This window comes from Crotalus tigris, unplaced genomic scaffold (assembly GCF_016545835.1).
Source record: "Crotalus tigris isolate CLP2741 ecotype Arizona unplaced genomic scaffold, ASM1654583v1 scf7180000019007.31208882:3723066, whole genome shotgun sequence".
In the NCBI taxonomy this organism is placed as follows: Eukaryota; Metazoa; Chordata; class Lepidosauria; order Squamata; family Viperidae; genus Crotalus; species Crotalus tigris.
Genome location: NW_024097321.1, coordinates 27858 through 43286, shown reverse-complemented (window position 1 = coordinate 43286; position 15429 = coordinate 27858). Strand labels below are relative to the sequence as shown.

The window sequence follows — 15429 nt, the reverse complement described above, 5'->3', positions numbered from 1 at the left end:
AAACACAAATTTAAACAATATTATCATTAAAGGTTCAAAACTTAAAACAACAAAGTTAATAAACACATTAAACATTTCAATCTTCACCAATAACTAATTCCATCCGTAAAAAACTACATCCTTATCAATCTCAATTATATTAATATTATTAATTATTCACATTCCAGTTTTTTCCATTCTCCATTCTTCCATTCTTCCATTTCCCTTCTCCATTCTTGTATCAAACTCGTAAGAAATGCTGCAAGTTCTGCCTTAGGAGACTGCTCCAAAATTCCTGAATCTCCCATCGACTCCGAAGCCAATAAGGGTTCCTTAAATTCCTCCTTGTATTGATCTTTACAATTGTAAGTTGTACAAGTTATCCTCTGCCCATTCCTCTCTTGTTGATGCCCCTCAGACTGAGATTTCCCAGTTTCCATTTCAGGCAACAATTCCACCCTTAAAGATTGCTCCAAAGACTTTGTAGGTCTAACATCTCCCAGAGATTCAGAAACCACTAAATATGAAACTTCCTTAACCTTCTTCTGTTGCTGCTTTTCTTTGGGATTATATACTACACAAGTTGTCTTCTGCTCCTCAACCTGGACTTGTTGAGGCCTCTCACACAAAGATTCTCCAGTTTTCATAAATATAGGCTCTTCAAACTGTGATTCTACATTCTTTTCTTCCAAAGCTTTAAACTTAATTGATGGCGATGCACATACCCCCAGGACCGAAGTATAAAAATCTTTTGCTTGAGAAACAGTATTAAGTCTATAACATGTCCCCAGGTAATTCACCACCATTCCAATCGGAACATCCCATCTGAATGAAATTTTTCTCTTTTTAAGTTCATTTGCTAAAAAAGCAAACTCCTTTCTTCTTCTTAAAATTTTAGATGGGATCTCTTAAAAATTATAACATCTTGTGAAGCAATTTGAAATCTCTTCTTATAATAGGCTTGCACAATTTCATTGCGTAAAGATCTTTTACCAAAGTAAATTACCACATCTCTTGGCAGATTCTTCTGTGCTGCCACCACAGAGTTAACCCTAAATAATTTTTCAATTTCATTAAGTATTCCCTCTTTTTCTTTATTCAAAATCAATGCAAAGTCCTTTGCAACCATCTCCTTCAGATCTCCTTGCAAAGACTCTCCCAGGCCTCTAATTCTTAAGGCATATTCCATTTGTCCATATTGAAGCATAAGAATCTCATTTTCCATTTCTTTTTCCATACTTTCAATTTTCCCCTCCATTATGTCCACTTTTTCAGCTACCTCTTCCACATGGGAGTTCACCTTTTCAAGAACAGAAGCAACACCTTCTAAAGCCAAAACAAAATCTTGTCTCAAGATCTTATTGTTTTCCTCTAAAATCTTTTTCATTTCTGCCCTAATTTGAATTATAACATCTCCCATCATGTCTTGCAAGTCCTTCATAGTTATTAGCTGACCCCCAGAAGAGGGTGAAACTGTTGATTTAGAAACTGTAGAAATCCCTGGACGCTTTGGAGCCATCTTAAAGAAAAACCTTTAGTCCTTCTTAAGCAATTATAAAAATTCCTTCAAAAATATAACTCCCTCCAAAGAAGGTCATTATAATAAAAAGAAAAAAGGGAAAAAAAGGAAGAGAAAAAGAATTAAAAAAAAGTTTTACTCCTTCTTAAAAATTACAAAAAATTAAACAGAAAAAAAGTCCTTCAAAAAAGGGTCATTACAATAAAAAAAAAAAGGGGAGTTCAAAGGAAAAAAAAGGGAGAAGGGGAAAAAAAAAATAATTAAATAAAAAAAGTCCGTTCCAAAAAAAATACTTAGAGATACCAAAAACAACCATTCCAATCATAAGGAAATAAAAAGAGAAAGGGAAAGGAAAGAAAGAAAAACACCAAAAAGCCTGCCGGTCAGCATTCTAACTTCCAGAAAAAAAAACACCGAGGAGTTTGCCGATCGCCATTTTACTTTCCCTTTCAACAAAGAAAAAAAATAAAAAGAGAGAATAAAAATAGAAACAAATCTTAAAACTTAAAATCCAAATAAGTCAAAGAAAGCAAAAACTAAATCCTCTACTCAGCTCTGTCCATTTAAAAAAAAAAAAACTCACCAGTTCTCTTTAAGCACGGAGGTGTTTGCGGCGGCTCGTTTTGTCCCTGAGGACAAAAACAGCTGGGAAGCGGAGACAAGTCTGAACTCCGTGGGAGCACTCCTTTCACCCCCCCCAAAAAAAAACTTGGGGGGTGCGAAAGAGGCTCTACCACTATTCAGACACTCTCTACCCCCCCCCTTTGCCCGGGAGGGGGATTTTGAACCGCTGAACAGCTGATATCTGCTGTTCATAGCGGTTCTTACACTTACCCAGGAGGACGGCTACAAAGTAGCCGCCATCACGCACGCAAAATCCACCGGAAGTCAACCTAAAATATTGACAAAATTTATAGTTATTTGAAAATATAAACCAAGGAAATTCTTTGGATGTAGTATACTGCTCAGTGCAGACAATCCTCAGTTAGCAATGATAATTGGGACCATAATCTTCATTGCTAAGCCATGCAGTCATAAAATGTGATGCTTGGTACAGTAATTCTGGCACTCCCCATTGTCCTTGTTAAGTGAGGTCATTAAGCAAGTCCCAAGCAGCTTACAAGCAGGTAGATGGCTGCTGCTGGGCAGGGAAGAGCATGGAGACTACCAGCAAGACAAGGGAGGGTGCACAGGTTATATCCAGCTTCTGGTTTCAAATGCGTGCAAGCTCACACACACAGTTGCTATGGTAATTAGTAGTTTATTCAAGGTCACAGAGATAGCAGCAGACAAGGAATGGAAACCAAAACAGAGTCTCTAAAAAGAGCTTCCCTGAAAGGTTGCATTTAACAGGAGTGTGCAGAAAAATGCGCAAAATCCAGTCCAAGATTCAGAGAGCCTAGTTAAAGTTTTCATCTGGAATACCACAGACTCCAAACAAACATCACATACAATAGCCAGAGATTAGACAGTTACTTTCAATGAGGGATCATGGGTCAAGACTGCCTCTTAAATCAATCTGCAACCAGCTGTTACTAATCAAGAGATATATTTACTTGTTTGTCAAGGACCTTCATAGAAAATGTCTGATTTCCTGTTCTCTCTACTTGCCTAGGGTGGGGCTGGGAGGGCTTACATCATCTTAAACATCTTCTCCAGCTGCTCAGGTGAGGCCTATGTTTGATCAGCCTCTTGGCTTTGTGTCTCTTGAGGCTGACATTTTAGAGGTCCTGTTCCAGCACCTTTTTCATAACTATATGAACTATATGATTATTTGATCCCTAGATCATGACAGGTACAAGTGTGGCAAGGCTATTAGTGGCTGTTGCTGAGTAGGGTATAAGTGACTTACTAGAGCATCTTATGACTTTCCCTGCTGGCTTTCCCACTGGCTTTGCTTCTGGGAAACCAACAGTGAAAATCACAATGGTAATCATATGATTGTGGGTTACTGCCACTGTCATAAGTGCAAGCTAGTTGCCAAGCATCTGAATCACAATCAGGACTGTGGGAGGGCTTGGATGGCCAGAACTAGTTGTAAATACCACTGTTCTGACCTGAGTCATGCTGGCAGGTGCAGGTACCAATACAGTCTGTTTATTGCACAGCTATATAGTGATAGATGGCCCTCCAATGGTGCTGGTAAAGCTCCACCCCAACTTTCTCCAAAGGCAGCCATCCACAGTTAGTGCAACCCTGTCCCACAATCTATGTCTAGTAGCTGCCAGAGCTGATCCACAAGGCAAAGAGGAAGTCTTGAATCCACAAACAAGGTTCAGAGTCCATAAAACAAGTGGACTCTGCAAACAAGGTTCAGAGTCCACAAAGTGAAGTCTGCAAACAAGGTTCAGAGTCCACAAAGCACATTTTGTAATTCACGCATGCTAAAGCAAATGGTTGTTCCTGACAAATGCAGCTTCCCCCTGCATCTGGCTAAGTCACCCCAAACCTAACCAGATGTTCCTTGTGTGGAGGGGCAGGGCTGCTTCCTCTGTGCTTCTGCTTTGCTCTCTAAGCCTGCATATCTGGTGAGGGAGGTAACTGTTCCTCATTGGAGGTGATCTGTTGCCTTTTCTCACTGCTGATTGTTGGTAGCCAATTCTCCCCTGTTTTCATTAAAGCAGGTGGCTCCCCGTCTGGTCGAGTACTTCCCCCAATGCCAGACAGGCCTGGCATTGCATCATCCTCAGCCCCTGGGCTCTCCGGATGTCCCTGGAGAGACATGCCATCCCTGTCTTGGTTCCAATTCCTCCTACCAACCAGCTCCAACGGGGCCATTGCAGCCACTCATTCACTTCAAGTGATCGTTAAATGAGGACTACCTGTAAAGTGTTTGACAAAGTACCTCATGATATTTTTGAGGATAGGATGTATAAATGTAGGCTGGAGCGTACCCAGAAGGTGCTTGTAAATGGCCTATCAATCTGTGTGGTTCAGCAACTTTCTAAATGACCTAGAAGATGAAATATTTATGAATTTTGCAGATGATGCCAAGCAATAACTGTTTAGAGGACAAAATCATGATTCAAAATGACCCCTACAGTCTTGAACATTGGGCCATATCCAAACAGGATGATACTCAGTTATATTAGGTGTAAGATCAGGCAGCAGGAAAAGTCAAATACATGGACACAGGATTGGGGAAACCTGGCTGTGAAGGGGGGATCTAGGGGTTTTAGCTGACCATCTGCTGAACATGAATGAATAGAATTACACAGTAATTGAAAAGGGCTATGTGCTGCAATGCAGTGTATCAGAAACACTGAGTCCAGCTAATGGGCAGCAATTTACAGTATAATTTCCTTGGTTGCTTTATTTGTATACTCAAGAGTTAGGTGGCTAACTATCTCATACAGTTTCCTTATATTTTAAAGGGTTTAGGTAGCAATGAATGGAGCAGTATTCATTGTTGTGCACTGTCCAGAGTCGGTTTTGGTGAGATGGACGGCTATATAAATTTGATGAATAAATAAATAAAAATAAATTATGTCCTCTTACGGGCGTTACCCTTTAAAAGGGATATATAAAATCTAAAGATGGTTCACAGGATACCAGATTGATAGCTGGAATAGATCTAAGCCCTATGAAGAATCATCAAAGAGCTAGAGTTTATCATGCAAAAAAACCAAAAACCAAAATCCTATAAAAATATTCTTTAACTTGCAAAATAGAAAATGTCATGTGCAAGAGGTTGTAGACCTGTTTTCTCTTGAAATAGAAGGCTAGACCAGTCAAAGGAGTTGAAATTGAATACTTCAGCTGACTCAAGAAATCCCTGAGATAAAATCTTGTCTGTTGGAGATTTCCACCTGTTGGAGATGGTTTAGTAGATTTTTGCATTGAACAAGGAGTTGGATTAGTTAACATTAGATCTGATATTCTAATTACCTGTGACTCTTCTAATGAGTAGCTTTAAAGTACTGTAGGAGTTTATGTACCATACAGAATTGGCCACATGTATATGCAATATTTCATCTTATAAAATCAGTTGTATTTTGTATCAAATAAAATAATATAAACAAGACTAAATATAAATTTATAATGTCCTGGTAATTTCCAAGTTTTTAAGAAGAGACTGGACAACCATTTGTCTGAAATGGTATATAGGGTTTCCTGCCTGAGCAGGGGTTGGACAGGAAGACCTCCAACATCCATTCCAATTCTGTTGTTGTTGTTGTTGTTGTTGTTGTTGTTTGTACGTAATGCTGGCACAATTGTGTCCTGAAAAAGTTTATTTTCTGTCTTGTTTTCACAATTGCCCTCATCTTATCCGCAGCCCATAAGTGAGTTAATCTTAAGTCGTTCTTAGTAGTATTGCTATAAATGTAGTATCTAACAAAGGCACTGCCCTTTCAGCCCTTCCTTAAACTGTTTTAACCAGCCATAAGGTGTTAATCAGTTCAGCTTTGCTAGCAGGACTAAGCAGTGATTAGCAACAAAGACAGTGGAGGCTGGATAGAAATAAACATGGAAGTCAGCAGTTTCATACCAGTACAGTTTTCTGTTGATTGAGAGAAAGGAGGTGGGTGGGGAAGACCCGTAGTAGCAGGTGGTAAAGACCCTTAGTACACTTGAGTAAAGTGGATAAACTTGAAAAAAATTAACTATCAACAGCTCATCTTAATAAAGTAAATAAATACAGGTAATCTTCAAATTGTATCCATTTTTCAGTGCCTGATCAAAATTACAGGTAGTCCTTGTCATACAACGGTTCATTCAGTGACCATTCAAAGTTACAACAGCACTGAAAAAAGTGACTTATGACTGTTTTTCACATTATGACCGTTGCAGCATCCCCACGGTCATGTGGTAAAAATTTGGATGCTTGGCAACCGGTTCATATTTATGACGGCTGCAGTGTCCCGGGGTCATGTGATCCCCTTTTGCAACTTTCTGACAAGCAAAGTCAATGGGAAAACCAGATCCACTTAACCGCGTTACTAATTTAACAACTGCAATGATTCACTGAAAAACTGTGGCAAGAAAGGTTGCTAAATGGGGCAAAATTCACTTAGCAAATGTCTCGCTTAGCAACATAAATTTTGGGCTCAGTTGTGGTCGTTAGTCATGGACTATCTGCATAGCAGCGCTGAAAAAATGACCAGTTCTCAACTTTCTGGCTATTTGCAGCTCTAGTGGGGGGCAGGGTCACGCAATTGCAATCTGGGTGCTCAGGTGACAGGCTCACGGTTACAACTTTGCAAAGAACTACAGTCACAAGATTGCCACTGACAATCTTCCCTGCTGGCTTCTCACAAGCAAAATCAATGGGGAAGCCAGCAGTGATGATTGCAAATCGCTCCAGGATCACTTCTGCCTGTAGCATTCTCCGGTCTGTGTGCAACCTCTAGTAGCCCTCCCTCGACTCATGAACGACCTGCATCAGGTCTTCCATGGCCTCCCTGAGTTTGCATGCAGGCTGTGTCAGGCTCCCTAGCCTTCCCCAGGTTCCTCCATTCCTCTCCAGCTCCCCCACACTCCTTACCTGATAGTCCTACCACTTCCCTAAGGCTAGCAAATATGTGGTAAAAGCATGTGAAATTGTAAAGCGAATGAAGACATTTATAACCTGTGAACCTTTTCGAAGGAACTTGTTTTCTTCTAGCATCATTATATTGATTTTTATGAGGCATTTGTTCAGTATCTCTGCTAGGTCTCATCTCACCTAGGATAGGAAACCAGGAGAGTTTCCTAAGTAAACAACCTAGTATTTCAGACCATAACAAATTTTCTGTGAAAATGTGTAAGCATCGATCACTTTTTGGAAACAAATAAATATTGTTTAAGCTACAAAATGTGTTGGTATTGTTGTTACAGTAGCCTGGATTGCAATCTCAAAATAATTGAGATCTCCATTAAATAGTGTGTTCTAGTATATTCATTTTCTAACCACTTAAACCTTTCTGCAGTAATAACATTAAACTTCACATTTTAACCGACTGTGTTGCATTAATGTGAATTCTAAGGTTTGCTCAAACATATTAGCTCACAAAAATTTGTAAATCTTAGTGTTGATATAGGGCGTGATTTCTTGTTCTATTTTACCAATGCAATTCATAGTATTAAATCATTAGTCACATGGTAGCCAATCAATCAGATTTCTAAATATCTGATCCAGTGAAAGTAAGAGGAGGTGTTTTTAATACCAAAGTACAGGTGTTCTCTCAAACTTTCTTGTGTATTTCTATATCTTTTCAGGCCTGAATTGCAAGCAATTGAATGAGAACAGTCCTAAAACAGTGGCAAGCCAGACAGTTATATGCCTACCATTTAAAGCTGCCATGACTTGCTATGGCGTGCCATTCTGCAACTAATGATGCTTTATAAAGAGAACTGTTGAAACGTTGCACTTCAGATAGACAATCATGCAGAAAAAAACAACACCGTTGCCACGTGGCGCAATGGCATCCTCAAGATTAGGAGGAAGAACATCCCGGGATATTGCTGGAGTGATGCAGAGACTCCAAGGTAAGTGATTAAAACAGAACATAAAAGGTTTCTTTTGAGTTTTCAATGAAAAATAGGGATCTGTTGTGTCTAGAAAGAGACTAAATACTTTAAGCATCTAACCTGAGAGTTTAAAATTTGATTAGTCCTTCCTGCAACACTAGCATTCATAGTCTTAAATTTTGATATGACAAACAAAGAATAATAAGAACAGACATAGAGAGAACTTAGTTTTGAAGAAACTTAGTTTTGAAGAGGTTTGCTAGTCTTTAATTTTGCCTATTTAGATTTCTAAATTCTTTTTTTTTATTGAAAATTTTTAAAATTTTACAAAAAAAAATAAATTCCCCTGCCCAAATCCTCCCAACCTACCCCAACCCTCCCCCAACCTTCCCAGAGCTGAGTACAGGCTTAGTTAAAACTTAAAAGAAAAAAATTTAAACACCATAAACAATTAATTACAATAATTAAACAAATTATAAAATACTTTAAGACCAATATATAAAAAGCAAAAAAAATTATGATTACAATCATTAGACACATTATAAAATACTCTAAACATTTTCTAATGTCATATTTATATTATTTAAAATTTATCCATCATCCTTTATAAAGACCCTCAAAAACACACATATAAACATTACTTATAACATTAAAATTCTCTTATACATATTTAAAGCAAAATATTCCTTTAAATACTCCTTAGATATCTAAACATGCACTACCTATCTAAAATTTTCATTCAATCTCCATAATATCATACTTATATTATATAGAATCTAATCTCTCCCTCTTTCTTTATCATCCAACACGAAAATAAACATATGAACATTAGTTATACCATTAAAACAAGATACTCTTTTGAATACTCCTTAAATTGCTAAACTTAAATTTCTTATCTAAAATTTTCATTCGATCTCCATAATATTCTCTCCTCTTTACCAATAACCAATTCCATCCACAGTGAACTGTAATCTATCAATAACCTGAAAACAATCTATACATTCTTTATCAATCTCTCTTGTCCAAAAACCTCGAGAGAAGTGCTTGGAAATCTGCCCTTAAAGGTTGCTCCAAAAAGTTTATAAATCTTGCTTCTCCCGCAGACTCAGAAACCAATACTTGTGAGGCTTCCTTAACCTCCTTCTTCTGTTGCTCCTTTTCTTTGCGTTTATGTGTTACACAGGTTATCCTCTGCTCCTTCATCTCAACTTGTTGAGGCCCTTCAGTCTGAAATTTCGCAATTTTCATCAATATAGGCTCTTCAGACTGCAATTCTGCCACCTTCTCTTCCGAAGCTTTAGACATAATAGGTGGCGATAAACATACCCCCAGGACCGAAGTGTAAAACTCTTTTGCTTTGAAAACAGTATTAAGTCTATAACATGTCCCCAGATAATTCACCACCATTCCAGTCGGGACATCCCATCTGAACAACATTTGCCTCTTTTTAAGTTCATCTGCTAAAAAAGCAAACTCCTTTCTTCTTCTTAAAATTTTAGATGGGCTCTCCTTTAAAATTATAACGTCTTATGAAGCAATCTGAAACCTCTTATTGTAAAAAGCTTGTATAATTTCGTTACGCAGGGATCTTTTCCCAAAATAAATTACTACATCTCTTGGCAGTTTTCTTTGCTTTGCCACCACAGAGTTAACTCTAAATGTTTTTTCAATTTCACTAAATATTTCCTCTTTTTTTCTATCCAAAATCACAGCAAAGTCATTTGCCACCATCTCTCTCAGAACTCCTTGCAGAGACTCTCTCAAGCCTCTAATTCTTAAAGCATATTCCATTTCTCTATATTGAAGCATAAGAATCTCATTTGAAAATTTTCCATCTCTTTTTCCATGCCTTCAAATTTTCCCTCCAACAGCTCCAGTTTGTCTGCAACCTCTTCTACACGAAAATTCAGCTTTTCAAGAACAGAGGCAACTCCTTTTAAAGCCAAAACTATATCTTGCCTCCTATTATTTTCCACTAAAATCTCTTTCACTTCTCCCCTGATTTGAGATATAGCATTTCCCATTATATCTTGCAAATCCTTTACCGTTAATAACTGTGCCAAAGGAGAGGGTGAAGCTATTAATTTAGATTGTTGCACTGATGATATCACTGAAGAAGAAACCACCTTAGGAGCTGTGGGAATTACTGGACGCTTTGGAGCCATCTTAGAAAATCTTTACTCCTTCTTAAAAATTACCCCCAAAAAAGGGAAAAGAAAAATTAAGCAAAAAAAGAGAGATTAACTCCAATAAATCAAAAACTCCTTCAAAAGGAGATCATTATAATAAAAAAAGTTAAGAAAAAGAAGGAAAAGAAAAGAGAAAAAAATAATTAAATAAAAAAAATCCGTTCTGTTTTTTTTTAAAGTACAAAAAACAAAAAAAATCCTTCAAGAAATAAAAAAAAGTTAAACAGAAAGGGAAAGTAATCCTCCTAAAATCCAAACCCAACATCAAAAAATCATTATAAATAATCAAATCCGTTCCATTCCGTTCCGTTCCAGTCCAAAAAAAAAAAACACCAAAAAGCCTACCGATCGCCATTTTACTTTCCCTTTCAACCAAAGAAGAAAACAAAAAGAGGGAATAAAAGTAAATCTTTAAATCTAAAATCCAAATAAGATCGGAAAAAACAAAATCCTCTACTCAGCTCTGTCCGCTTTTTTAAGAAAACTCACCAGATCACTTTAATCGCGGAGGTGGTTGCAGCGGCTTGTTTTGTCCCTAGAGACAAAAACAGCTGGGAAGAGCAGACAATCCGAACTCCTTGGGGTGCATAAGAGGCTCTACCACTATTCAGATGATACTCTTCTCCCTCCCTTTGCCCGGGAGGGAGATTTTGAACCGCAGAACAGCTCATGTCTGCTGTTCATAGCGGTTCTAACACTTTCCCAGGAGGACGCTACAAAGTAGCCGCCATCGCACGCGCAGATCCACCGGAAGTCCCCTAGATTTCTAAATTCTTGTCATTATCTATTGGAATATTGTTGGCCATGAAGAAGAAATTGAGGATAATATTTTGTAGTATATTTACAAATTGGTTTCTTTAAATATTTGAAAGGTTCTAATTTGTAATTCAAATTACTCATATTGAATAGTATTTATTAAATAATTCATACTGTTTTAAGAACAAAGATGGGAGAGACATACAGGCATTTATTTATTAGTATATTCTAAATCTTTTTGTTTATTTTCTCACTACTCAAAACAAAAAGGGTTCAGTTTGTAATAGCTGATTTCTCCTGCAAGTCAAGCAGATCAAGCAGGAGTTTTAAAAGATTTCATTTCTGTTGTGCTTATGTACAATACTTTTCTTTTTAGTCTATAGTCCTGAATTATTGATGAGCAGACAATCTGTAGAACAGACTGTTTCTGGCTTAGGAATTTCATCTTCTGGAGACATCAAACATAAAACTGGAGACGGAATTTATAAATCTGAAAATGACAATTTGTACCCTATTAGGCCAAAGATAACTGATTGTATATTGTGGTTTGTAAGGCATTTGAATCCATTTGCCTAATTCTGTTATTCTAAGAAGCTCTCTAAACAAAAATGAAAAAAAAATCACTTATTCTTTATACTTGATTTTATATACCAGTATAATTTTGTGTAATACACAATAAAACACCTATTTCATTTTTGTTTATTTTAAAATATATATTGTATGGGAACACTAGTAAGTTGCTGCTGACATTAGATCGTTGTCTGCTTCCCAGGGCAGATGACATACTTAATTGTTAAATACAAAAAAGAGTGAAAGATTAACAAATAACAGTCTTGCTAATAACAAGCCTCATTCAATTAATTTATGAGTTAGCATATTTAAAATTGATTACAAAATCTCAATAGGTACATAGATTTTAATTCATAGAATTGTTTTATGTTTTTACCAAAGGTGACCCATTGCATATGGTTTATTTCTTATATTAATCATAGTTTTATTCACATTGATTTAACTGATTATACTGTCATTATTTATGCAAGATGTTTAGTAGCATTAAACGCAAAACTATGGAATTATAGGCTAGAATTTAGATTTCAAAATTCTGTTTTTATAGATGTTATATGGTGTGATCTTATAGATCAGTGGTGGCGAACCTATGACATGCGTGCCAGAGGCGGCACTCAGAGCCCTTTCTGTGGGCACGCACGCTGTCGCCCCAGGACTGCCTCCCCCCCTTAGACCCTCCTCACCAGCAGCCCTTCTGGAGGAGAGTCGCCCCCAGGTGCAGCCCACACGGAGCAGCACAGTCAAGGGCATGGGAGCTGGGCAGTAGGGACAAGACTTCGCCCTCGTGCCCCATCGCATGCAGATGATGCTGTGGGGCGCGGGCGGAGGGCATGGCCACTATGGTGTTGCAGGGCCACCAGGGCGATCTGTGGTGGGCTGTGGAGGTGATAGGTGGCCCTGCGGGTGGTGGGGCAGGGGGCAGGGCAGGGAGCAGAGTGGGGGTGGGGTGGGCAGGGGAGGGTGGGGGGTGGGGCGATTTTTGGGTACTCGGTGTCTAAAAGATTCGCCATCACTGCTATAGATATCAATTCAGCCGTAAGCTCTAATGTAAGAATGTATAATATAATGGCCAAGAAAATATAACAAAGTACTCAGGCATCATACTGATAAGAGAAAACCAAGGTCTATATTTTTTTATGGAAAAAGCTAAACATAGCTAGCAACTCAATATGAGTATGATAGAAAGGAAAAGGGCAAAAAGGAGATTGGCTCAGTTTATCTAAGAACATGACATGCTAGACAGAAGAATTGTAGAGAACTGCCAGTACCAAGTAGCACATTGATGAAACACAAATAACAATGTTCAAGTTCATACAATATTCTAGTAAGTTATTGGGTGATGGATTGGCTTAGCATGATGCATAAATCATTATTTCTAAATCGTAAAAACAAATAACTATGCACTCTTTAAAAACCATGATTGTTGCATGATGAACAAACTTAGCATGGAAATCTATATTGCAGAACAAAGTATATCATTAAAGTTGTTTAAATATGCTAATTCCTTCTTTACTTTGTATAAGTCAACTTTGGGGAATCTAGATCTAGAATGTAGTGATTAGAAATGAGTGTAATTAGTAGCAGGAAATGTTCTTAACATTTTACACATGAAGTAGTAAGAAAAATATTCTCCCAAGAATATTTATTAACCTCCTTTTATGTTTTTGATTCCTAAACATGTTTACATTAAATATCATAGCTTACAAGAAACCACAAAGCTATCTTGATGTGATTTGGTTGTAAATAAAAGTAAAAATTAAAGAAGTGTGAAAACAAATGACTAAAGCAGCTGTTGCAATATTATTAAATAGTTTGAGTGTGAAGTTGCAAGACACTTTAGTCAGCTGCTTTGCATAGTTTAAAATTGGATATAAGTGTCCTGGTTTTAAAAAATACCTTATTAGTTTGAAATATTTTATAACTAAGCAAAATTAAATTAGGTATTATGAACTATTCCTATTAGCTTCATCTTTATTGCTAGAGCATAAAGCTGGTTCAGTGACTAAGTGTCAGCGCTGCTAACATCAGATGTTTTTGCATTGACAACAGATGGAAATGTAGCCATCTTTTACCTTTTACTTTTAGAGTTAGATGATGCTGGGAGGGGGAATGTGAATGAGAGTCCAGCTAGACATAACAACATTGGACCTAGTGTGAGAAACAAGGTTATTGTAACCAGAGCTGATAAAGAACTGAAGGTCTGAAGAACTGGAGAGGAAACCTGCACTTCAAGCTAATTGGGAAATGTTGATTTATGACTGTCAATTGGAGGAGGGAATTGTGCTTTGATACTATGTGCTCAGGGGAGGGGAATTCAGTTTTTGGTTTTGATTATGCAGTGCCGATGTTATGCTAATCAAAATAAAGATTCTTTAAGATAAACAATGCCTCGAAGTTCTTTTGAAGTTTCATCTGTCAGAACCATGACACTAAGAAGATTACATATGATCTGAGATACATTGATTCATTATAGTTTAACAGTCCTTTTTATATAATTTTCTCTTTTTGATTATGCCACAAGAACAACCCAGATTAATATTAAATGTGAGAAGTTTAGAAACCATAAATAGTCAGTTATATGTTAATGTTTATAAATTAATGATTAGTCAGAAAATCCATACAGAATTCAGCATATATATAAGAATATAAAATCACATCCCATTTCACTAGTGCAGGGAAGTGAGGATGGTTGAGCTGGGGCAAGATGCTTTGGTCATGGTGTTTGGGCTTCCTGGTGTTTGGCATTTCCCCCATCCCCTTGCAGCATCCTTGTGCTCCTTAGGTGGGACTTCCCACACTTAATGACCCCTGTATCGAGTTACATTCACAACTGGAAGTGCTGGGATTTCAGTCTCTAAGCAATGCAGTCATGTGACATGCCACTTTATGATTGCATCACTTGAGGGTGAAGGTTCGTTCTCCGAGCTTGTGGGTTGGTTTCCGAACATTTCGTTATCGGGCTAGATAACATCTTCAGCGGAGTTTAGGGGAAGTCAGTATCAGTTTTCTTCTGTTTATAAGGGCTTCATGTGGTCAGCAAATCTTGTAATGGGTCAGGTGTGGGTGTGGCAAATGAGGGTCTTGTGATGGGTTTTGTGATGAGTCAGGTGTGAATCTTATAATTGGTCTTGTGGTAGGTCAGGTGTGACTCATCAGTGGGAGTTTTGTGAGGGGCCTTTGATGGGGAGGTTACATCACGTAGTAATAGAAATTGTTGTTGTTAAGTCAGGGATTACCTGTATTGCTGTGAAATGGCCGACTTTATTGCAATATGGTGATAATGAATTTTCTGGAGTTATGGTATTCTGTATATAAAATACAAGGTACATAAAATACATCTATTAAAACTTGGAAGAATATATACATAAAATATTTTGAGAAATGTTTTATTTTTATTTATTTATTTATTAAATTTATTTGCGGCCCTTCTCGCTGTCACATGACTCTGGGCAGTTTACAGTCTGATAAAATGATATTATAAAAGATTAAAGCAGTAAGACAAATACATTAAAATTAACAAAGGAATAGATAGCTAAGATACACAATAGAGTGGGGGTGGGCTCTTCTATTTAGTCTACTAGCCACTCCCAGAATGGCACACTTCCATTCTGGCCCCAGACCAAGAGCAAAAATTTATGAACATATAAATATCAAACTCTTTAAGTGATACATTAAAGCATGATGTAAACCTTACAAAAAGAATAAGGTTCTCTGTCTCTTCTGGTTGGGGTTTCAGACAAGCAGAACAAGGAAAATAAATTTTCAGTAATATTAAGCTTTGGATATAAATAGTATCTTTTCTTGGAAGATCTTACAAGTATACCAACATCTTCAGCATTTTAGAGAGCAAAACCTTAAGGGTTTTTTTTTCTTTGCAGCTGGCACCTTACTGCAAATGCCTTTACTGCCTTTTGTATTTCCCTTTTTTCTGTCAAGGTCTTCTTTATTTTGTTTTGTTTCTCATAATAT

General features: G+C 37.3%; 1 long non-coding RNA gene across 2 annotated transcripts in view; it reads left to right on the top strand.

Moving 5' to 3' along the window:
- LOC120314822 overlaps positions 1-15429 on the top strand; it is a 43733-nt gene that overhangs the window by 7691 nt on the left and 20613 nt on the right. Inside the window, exons 2-3 of one of the 2 annotated variants that reach the window (XR_005558534.1) lie at positions 7697-7966; positions 11270-11502. This is a non-coding gene — a long non-coding RNA (uncharacterized LOC120314822). Of the gene's footprint in view, positions 1-7696; positions 7967-11269; positions 11503-15429 lie in introns of those variants that run through there. The other variant, XR_005558533.1, reaches the window with a different exon arrangement.